This window comes from Juglans regia, chromosome 5 (genome assembly GCF_001411555.2).
Source record: "Juglans regia cultivar Chandler chromosome 5, Walnut 2.0, whole genome shotgun sequence".
Classification (NCBI taxonomy): domain Eukaryota; kingdom Viridiplantae; phylum Streptophyta; class Magnoliopsida; order Fagales; family Juglandaceae; genus Juglans; species Juglans regia.
Window position 1 is genome coordinate 12,521,702 of NC_049905.1, and position 8,925 is coordinate 12,530,626.

The following is an 8,925-nucleotide window of genomic DNA, read 5'->3' on the forward strand; positions in this document are numbered from 1 at the left end:
GTTTAGAAGCCAACTTTAGGGTTTGGGAAACCGTTTAGGGTTTTGGTTTCAACAAAAATTTTGGGCTTTCAATTGGATTCCCACCATTTAGAGTTTCGCTAGGATTGAAACCCTCTTTGGTCTGGTAAAATTTGGTTGATTAGATGAAACAGAATTTTGCTTAAGTGGCATGATCTAACACCTTGATTTCCTTCAAATCCATCAAATGCTCCTCATGGTGCCAAGTGTCTAATATTATTCAATAAGCGTGGCTAAGATCTTGCCAAGTGTCCAAATAAAACTTCTCTAATCTAATTTGGACATTCCATACTGTAATTTTGAAACACTGTTATTGGTGCGCTTATCGAGGTTACTATTTACTTCAAAAAAGTGAATCATAAAATTAGCACTAAAAATTCCTAAATATTCATATTAACCTACTGTGAAAATTGTTTACCGAAATTCAACCTGAAAGTGCCCTTAAAAATAACTTCATAGTTTCGAACAACCGTTTCGTCCGAAAATATGAAAATAAACTTATTGCGCCATAAAATCCTAAATAATCAACTGAGTCTAATGGTGTAGACCGTAACACATTCTGAAACTTCTAATTATCTCAAATAAATAAAACTCATATTTCTAGCACTATAGTGAGTGATAACACTAACTATGTTGACAGACTAAAACTTATGCGATTGATCGATTCGTAAAAACTCATGGAGTTTTCACGAGATTCCTAAAGTCAATAGAAATTCCATCAATAAATTTATAGCGGGCTGTTACAGTTTGTCACCTCCACAAGGTCGTTTACGACCTTAAACAGGCTGCTAGAGTCTAGTTTACCAAGCTGTCTAATTGTCTTTTACACTTGGGTTTCATAGAGTCAAAGGTGTACTACTCTTTGTTTACCTTTCATCAAGGTGATATTCACATCTACATACTTATCTATGTGGATGATATCTCATCACAAGGGTCACCTTAAGTTTGAGATAATTTGACTCGTGAGGATAAAAGGGTGGAGCATGGCTTAGCACCAAGTATTCTTGACCTTCTACACATTCTAGACTTGTGTAAAAGGTCAACAATGTACTTGATTTGAGACAAATAAAGACCAGAAGAATTTTATGCCACCTGGATTCCCAAAAATTAGTGAGACAACCCAAGATCTTTGAGAGCAAAGTTGGCTTGTAGAGATTGAATGAGCCAAGAAATAAATGAAGGATGAGCCCTTGGGATGATCCTACTCTGTATAGAGAGGTTGTTGGTGCATTACATTATTGCACACTTTCTTGGCTGGGCATTGCATTAGCTATTAATCAACTATGCCAATTCATGCATGCTCCTCTTACCACATACTAAGTGACTGCTCAACGTGTACTACCCTATCTCAAGGGAAATTTGCATTATGGAATTTTCTTTGGACTTGGTTCTTTGCATTTTAATGGTTTTTGGGATGCTGACTAGGTTGGAAGTATAGACATTCTACAATAGGCTATGTAGTGTTTCTTGGCCCTTGTTTGGTGTCGTTGAGTGCCAAGAAGCAATTTGTAGTCTTTCGGTCCAGCACTGAATCCGAGTGTTGATCAACGACCCTTCTCACTCCTAAGCTATATTGGCTATGCATGCTATTATGGGACCTCCATGTTCATTTGTCTTCAGCTCCTACTCTCTAGAGTGACAATGTAGGAGCTCTTTCTCTTGCCTCTAATCCCTATTTTCCATGCTCGCAAAAAACATATAGAGGTGGACTATCATTTCATAAGGAAAAAGATCACTTGAAAGAACAATTTGATCAATCACATCTAAACTCAATCTCAGCTGGCAAACATCTTAACCAAAGTATGCAATGATGTATGGGCTGTTCACCCAAATTCAGATTTCAATAATTATACCCGAATTTGCATCCGGGTTCATTATGCGGTTCAGATACTCACATGCGTTAGCCCGATTATAACCTAGGCGGGTACCCGACCATATCCGGTTATAAAAGTCTGGATATCCAGTTACCCAGGTTGTGATTTGTTAAAAACTTAATTTTAAAAAAATCTTTTCAAAGATCAAAATGACGTCATTTCATCTATAAGTCAAATTTTTATTTTTAAATGTCAAATTTTGTAACGTGTACCAAGAATTAACCCAATACCCGCATTTCATAACCTTATTCGTATCTAAGTAGAGGCTGGTAGGAAAGGAAGACACCCACCCAGGTAAAACCTTGGTGGATAGCCACCCAAATCTACCTAGCTTTCCGAGTTCTAGATCAGACTTAATTGATATGTCCACTAGAGCTCGATGGACCTAGGTCCATACCTTTATCAATTGCCGTGTTTTTCCTTGTAGTTGCCCATCGGCTCTGCTGTCCTTAATGTAAAAATGTTCCCTTAACATTACTCTTGTTTTGAACTTCTTGTACGTCCATCTAGCCAACAGGCCGCTCCTAAAGCCTTAATGTAAAAATGTTCTCCTAACTTGGATGTTGCAAATATTCCTAATAGTTCACCAATATCCCTCCACTTTCATTTTTCATTTTTAGCCTTTTATTGTTTTTAAAAAAGAAGAAGTTATTTAGCTGCATGTATCAATTATTTTTTGATTCAATGAATTTCTTTTGTTTACTCTTGTTCTAGTTCATGTACACAAAACTTATTTGGTGGCAAGACAGTCAAATAAGATTAAACATGGACAAGGTTCCTTCCCATATCTCTAGATCCTCCTTTTGTAGTTAGAATTTTGATTGTTTAGCTACAACATAGTTGAGTACTAATGATCCGAGCTAGCCAAGGATTGGTAACACCTCCACTCAGTCTCTCAGTTGTAAACATATGGTCCAATGAACTATTAGTCCTTGTGAATTTTGGTCCCTGAGATCTAAAAATCCCTCAAACCATAGTCCTCCAACACGCCCCCTCCCCCCCAACGGAAACTCCTCTATCCACCTCAACATTCATGGTTGTTGATCGCTTTGGCATCTACGTCTCAGTATATACTCCAGCCATCCTTCTTTATGTGTTTTTTAATTGCCATTGAAGCATGTAAACCATAGAATCATAAGCTCTCCTTTCCTTGTCACCTTGAAATGTATATATCTAAAAAACAAGCAAGTAAGATTGATACCTAATCCATGACGCTAGAAAAGCACTAGGCCATCACTGCTTCTCACACTGTCCCATATGACCATATTATCAAAACCAAGCCATTGTTTTTATTCCCTAACTCTATTTTTCAGCATTTTCAAATCCATCGAGAGAATGTTTACTCTTGGCAGATGAACATTTCTCATGTTGTTTTGTCAAAATTTAGTAAACATTATTAATTGTTGGCTTCAAAGTCTTTGCTCTCTGAAATTACCCAAGTACCCCTATAACGCAGCGGAAATATTCACCAATTCATTCAACAAATTGGTTAGTCTTCAAGCATGCAATTAATTTAATAATTAAAAAATAACATAAAATAAATAAAGTTCCCGCAAGTGAAAAGGAAATAATATCATGAATAAGTCCTGAGCATGTACTCGTGTGGGGTTAAAACACTTAAGTCGCTTAAGTGATTATTGCCGTGCATGGGTTACTCGATAGAGTCCCCCTGTGGCTTAGAAGCAAAACAGAGACCCACTATTGAGACTTATACATCCAATGTAAAAAGAGCACCCAACATTGACCCATACCTCAATATATTTTATATTTTCATATTTATTATATATAAACCAAAATAAATAAAAGATGATAAAAGCATTTAACAAAAAATTTTATTTTTATATATATAAGCAATGGGGCAAGTAACATGCCTACATGCATCTTAGTTTAAAACATAGTGTCACTCACAAAAAAAAAAAAAAATCAATAGAGTTCACCCTTTTATTTGCAATAATCACCATGGATGTTCATACGTCATAAGATCATCAATGTCAAAATTCATATGAGTGTGTGAGTGAGCAAACTTATATAGAAAAGTAACTCTTTATTTCTTTTTCCTTTCAATATATTTTTGATAATATTATTCATGAGTATTTTCTTCTTATAGATGCTCCCAAGAGATTGTCACTCACCTAAAAAGTCAAACTTTATGCTAGGGCCTAAATACATGAGTATCTCCTCCAAACACTATTTTGCACAACCTCTTTCATGTCCATTTTTGTTGCTCAAATTGTTCTACAATAATTTGAGCCACGATTCTTTCTATAAGGACTTTAAAGGATAAATTTGTGTATGGTGTTTGTCTTTTTCCGCAATGATATAACACCGATTTTTTCTATATGAATCAACTATTTGTGTTTGGCAATGGAAGATCTCTTTATTATAGTACTAGGTTCAACTAGCATTAGTCAATTCAAGATATGAACTTCCTCTATGGTGAGCATCTCAATAATAAATATAGAACTTAATTATAAGGTGCATACAGATAAGTTTCTCACAGTACTTTGTAAATGAACTTTGTCAAGATGACCCAAAGGGTTAGTATGCACAAAGTGAACTGCACAAAGTAGAGAGATGCATAAGTTCAAAATTTTATTTTGTGAGAACACATTTGCTCAAAACTTTGACATATCAAGGATGCACTTTCCAAAAAATTAGAAACAAATCAGAAAAATTTTTATATTATTTTTCTTATTAAAAAACTGAAAACAAAAACATAAATTAAAAATAGAAAAATAAAATGCATGTCCTAGACTAATAAAATGAAATGCAAGGAATGCAAGAACATGCAAGTGGTCCTATCAATTAATGTGACACGACATTTTCTTTGACCACCCACTTTGCTTTAAATTTTGGCCTATTATTTTCATCAACACCACTTTGTATGATTTTTTCTTTATTGTGAAAGCAAAATTCTGTTAGTTCACCAAGCTTTAGAGTTATGAAGGTGATTTGTTGACTCATCTCATCAACTTGATTTTCTAGAGTCTTTCCTTTCATTTTTAACTTTCTTTCACCTCCATTTTTCTTCACTTTATTTAAGTTAAAGCAATATGGCCAAGAATACCACAATGATGACAAGTAGGAATAAACTTACCTTTGGACTTACCTTGGTTGTGCTTCTTTGTCATTGATCTATCGAGTGAAGCTCTTGGAACATGAGTTTTAGACACAACCTTTCTTTCGAGCTTCCTCATCTCGACTTCCTTTAATAAAAATGATACAGTTTGATGAAGTGGTAGCGGATGATGAGGCTTTAAGTTCCATACCTTGGGAAGTCATGTACCCCAAGCACGTACAATCACAACTAGATTTTTGACTACTCAACATCTTATCTAAGTTCTGAGTAGCAGTTTTTTGTTGGCACTGTTGAGAACTCTTTAATTGTTTGTCTAGTGCATCATTTTTAGCCTTCAATCTTGATATCTCAACTTCAGAATTTTTCAGCGCCTCAGAAAGGTTATTCTTTTTATTCTCCATAGCTATGAGTTTATTGTACAACTTATTGTTGTGTTTTTTTCAACTTGACCACTTCTTCACATAAATCATTATAAGCTTCATGTACACTCAACTCATGGTCAACATCAACAATAGCTATATCCGAGTCACTATCATCAAATTCACTTTATGATTTTATATGCACAATATCAGAAAAATCGTTAATAACAGTAGAAAAAGCCACAAAAGAATTTTCATCATCAGATAATGAACTTGAATTTTTAGATTCTGAATTGTCACTAAGTGTGATATTTAATGCTTTTCCTTTGTTTTTCTATCTAGACATTCAATTCTTATATGACCATAACCTGAGCATTCATATCACTTCACTTTATATTTTTGCTCAGATGTTTCTATATTCCATTTTTCAGAATAGTTTTTCTTTTTGCAGGAAATTCCTTACATTGTTTTTGCTATCCATTAGTTTTCTTGGTAAACAAAAATTTTCTGATTTTCCTTGCAATGAGATCTATATCCTCATCGTTCAAAATTTTTTATTAGAAAAATCATCTTGATCATCATTTAATATTTTTAAAGCAATGAACTTACCTTTCCTTGTTTTAGGAAGAGATGACTCGTATGTTTGTGAGGAGCTGACCAATTCTTCAACTTTAATAGCATCCAAATTCTTGCTTTCTTCTATGACTCTAACCTTTGGGCGAAATCTTTCAGGCAAGGACTTTAAAATCTTTCTCACGACCTTTAAATCCTCCATCTTCTCACTGAGATTAAACCTGGAATTAACAATATCATTAAGTCTAGCATAAAAATTATTAAGGCTCTCATCTTCTAGCATTTTAATCTCCTCATGTTTAGAGTTTGGCAACTGTAATTTTGAATTTTTTACAATTCTTGTGCCTTCATGTGTAACTTTCAAAATATCTCATACTTCTTTAGCAATGTCACACATTTAGATTGTTTTAAATTCATTGGGAGATACGCCCATGAAGATAACATTAAGTCCTATGCTATTCCAATTAGAGTTGGTGATCTCATCTCTTGTCCAAGCATCAATAATTGTCTCGAATTTAGTCTACCCTCACTGAATTGTACACCACACACGTTCATCCAAAGACTTGAGGAAAACCCCCATACGAACTTTCTAATATACATAGTTTTCCCCATCAAAATATAGTGGAACATATAACGACGACGACATGATTTATAGGGAGACAGATCACACTCAAATGAGTGAACCACACTTTAATACTAATTGAAATGATCCAAGTACCCTTGTAATGCAGCGAGAATATCTACTAATTCACTTAACAAATTGGTTACTCTTCAAGCATGTAATTAATTTAATAATTAAACAATAACGTAAAATAAATAAATTGCATAACACTAAGATTGATATTGAAGGGAAACCCTTTAAAAAACCTTTTGAAGGTAAAACCCTGCGGGGCAGCCAAACCCAAAAAATTCAATTTTATTATTTGAAAATCAATTACAAGTAAAACTCAATTACAAAACCTTTATCAATTAATACTCTTATTTGACCAGACAAATGACCCATTTTTCTTCTACCGCAGTAGCAGTCATAACCTCTGACGATCTTCAAATATTAGTTTTTCTCTTGGAACTCTAGTGGCTGAAACTCAACCTATCAATTCTCCAACATAGCGTATGCACGCACTAAAAAATAGAGATAAAACACTTTGAGAATTTTCTGACACTCAAGTACCACTCTTTAAGAGAAACAGTATGAAAATTCTCCAAGGAATTTTTTCACCAAAATATGCACTGGAAAGTGTTCTAGAAAATATGTAGATCTGAATCTCTACAGATCCTAACTAGTATGATCCTTTAAATAAACAATCTGAAAACAGTTTTAGTTTCAGTAGGATTCTGCTAACAATCGCGAAGTCATCTCCTGACGGAATGCTGACATTTCGCGATAACTCTTTACTACAGTAATAGATTTCATATCAGCCTCTTCTCTTGATAAGTACAGATTTCTTGAGACTCGATTTTTCCACTTATGACTTATCTAAACAATCTCTAATACCTCCTAGATAAACTTAATATTGTTATAGATAAAGTCAATTAATAATTTACATTCATCCAAAATTACCAACTTAATTATAGGACAAACTCTTTCATTTTAGTCACTTAATCTTATTTTCCAGCATTTTCATTTCCATCCAGAGAATGTTTACTCCTGGCCGATGAACATTTCTCAAGTTGTTTCCTCATAATTCAGTAAACATTATTAGTTGTTGGCCTCAAAGTCTTTGCTCTCGAATTTCCTTTTTATTTTATTGGCAAATTGTGTTGGGGAAATCAACACAGCGGAAGGGATAAAAGCGGTAATAAAAGAGTACACTCATGCACTCAGTGACACCAAGAATTTAACGTGGTTCGGCAACTGCCTACATCCACAGAAAAGAGCTTCACTAATAAATAGTGGAACACAAGAAAATATTACAGAGGAGGAGGATCACACTCCACTCAACTCAACTCTCTTCTTTTCTCTCAGAGCTCTCGGCTCTCTCTCTTTTCTTTTCTCCTTGGGTGTATTTCTCTCGCCAGAAGCCTCTTCAATTTATAGATGCATTGCTTCACGTATGAATGCATTTATTGTTGCATTCAATAGGTAGTTGGGCGTTGAGGGTTGAGGGTTGAGCAGCAAGCAGCCATTGTGGACTGCTTGCTTGGGCAGGGATTTCAACAATTCTCCCCCTCCATGCCCATTTACCTATATGCTATCCATCCCAGCTATGTCTCTGCATAGCTCAAGTTTCTCACTTGTAACCACCTTCGTCAGCATGTCCGCTGGATTCTCTTTCGTATGGATCTTCACAAGCTTCAACAGCTGTTGTTCCATCGCTTCGCGTATCCAATGATAGCGGATGTCAATATGCTTGGTGCGGGAGTGGTACATTGAATTCTTGCTCAAGTCTAGAGCACTTTGACTATCACAATGTACCTTGTAGTCTTCTTGACTAACTCCTAGTTCTTGGAGAAAACGCTTCATCCACAACATCTCTTTCCCAGCTTCCGCTGCGGCAATGTACTCTGCCTCTGTTGTGGATAAAGCAACACACTTTTGCAACTTGGACTGCCAAGAGACAGCTCCTCCTGCAAAGGTGAAGAGAAATCCCGAAGTAGATTTCCTGCTATCCAGATCTCCTGCCATATCTGAATCTGTATAGCCTTCCAAAACTGGTTTAGCTCCCCCAAAACACAAGCACATATTCGACGTACCTTTCAGGTACCTGAGAATCCACTTGACTGCTTCCCAATGATCCTTTCCTGGATTTGAAAGGAATCTGCTCACCATGCCTACAGCATGAGCAATATCTGGTCTGGTACAAACCATTGCATACATTAGGCTTCCTACTGCTGAAGAGTAGGGGATTGCTTCCATTTCTTCAATCTCTTTCTTTGAAGAAGGACACGAGCTCTTGCTCAATTTGAAGTGGTTAGCAAGTGGAGTATTGACTGGCTTAGCATCTCCCATGTTGAAACGTCTAATGACCTGTTCAACATATTTTTGTTGTGATAGCCACACCCTTTTGACTTTCCTATCACG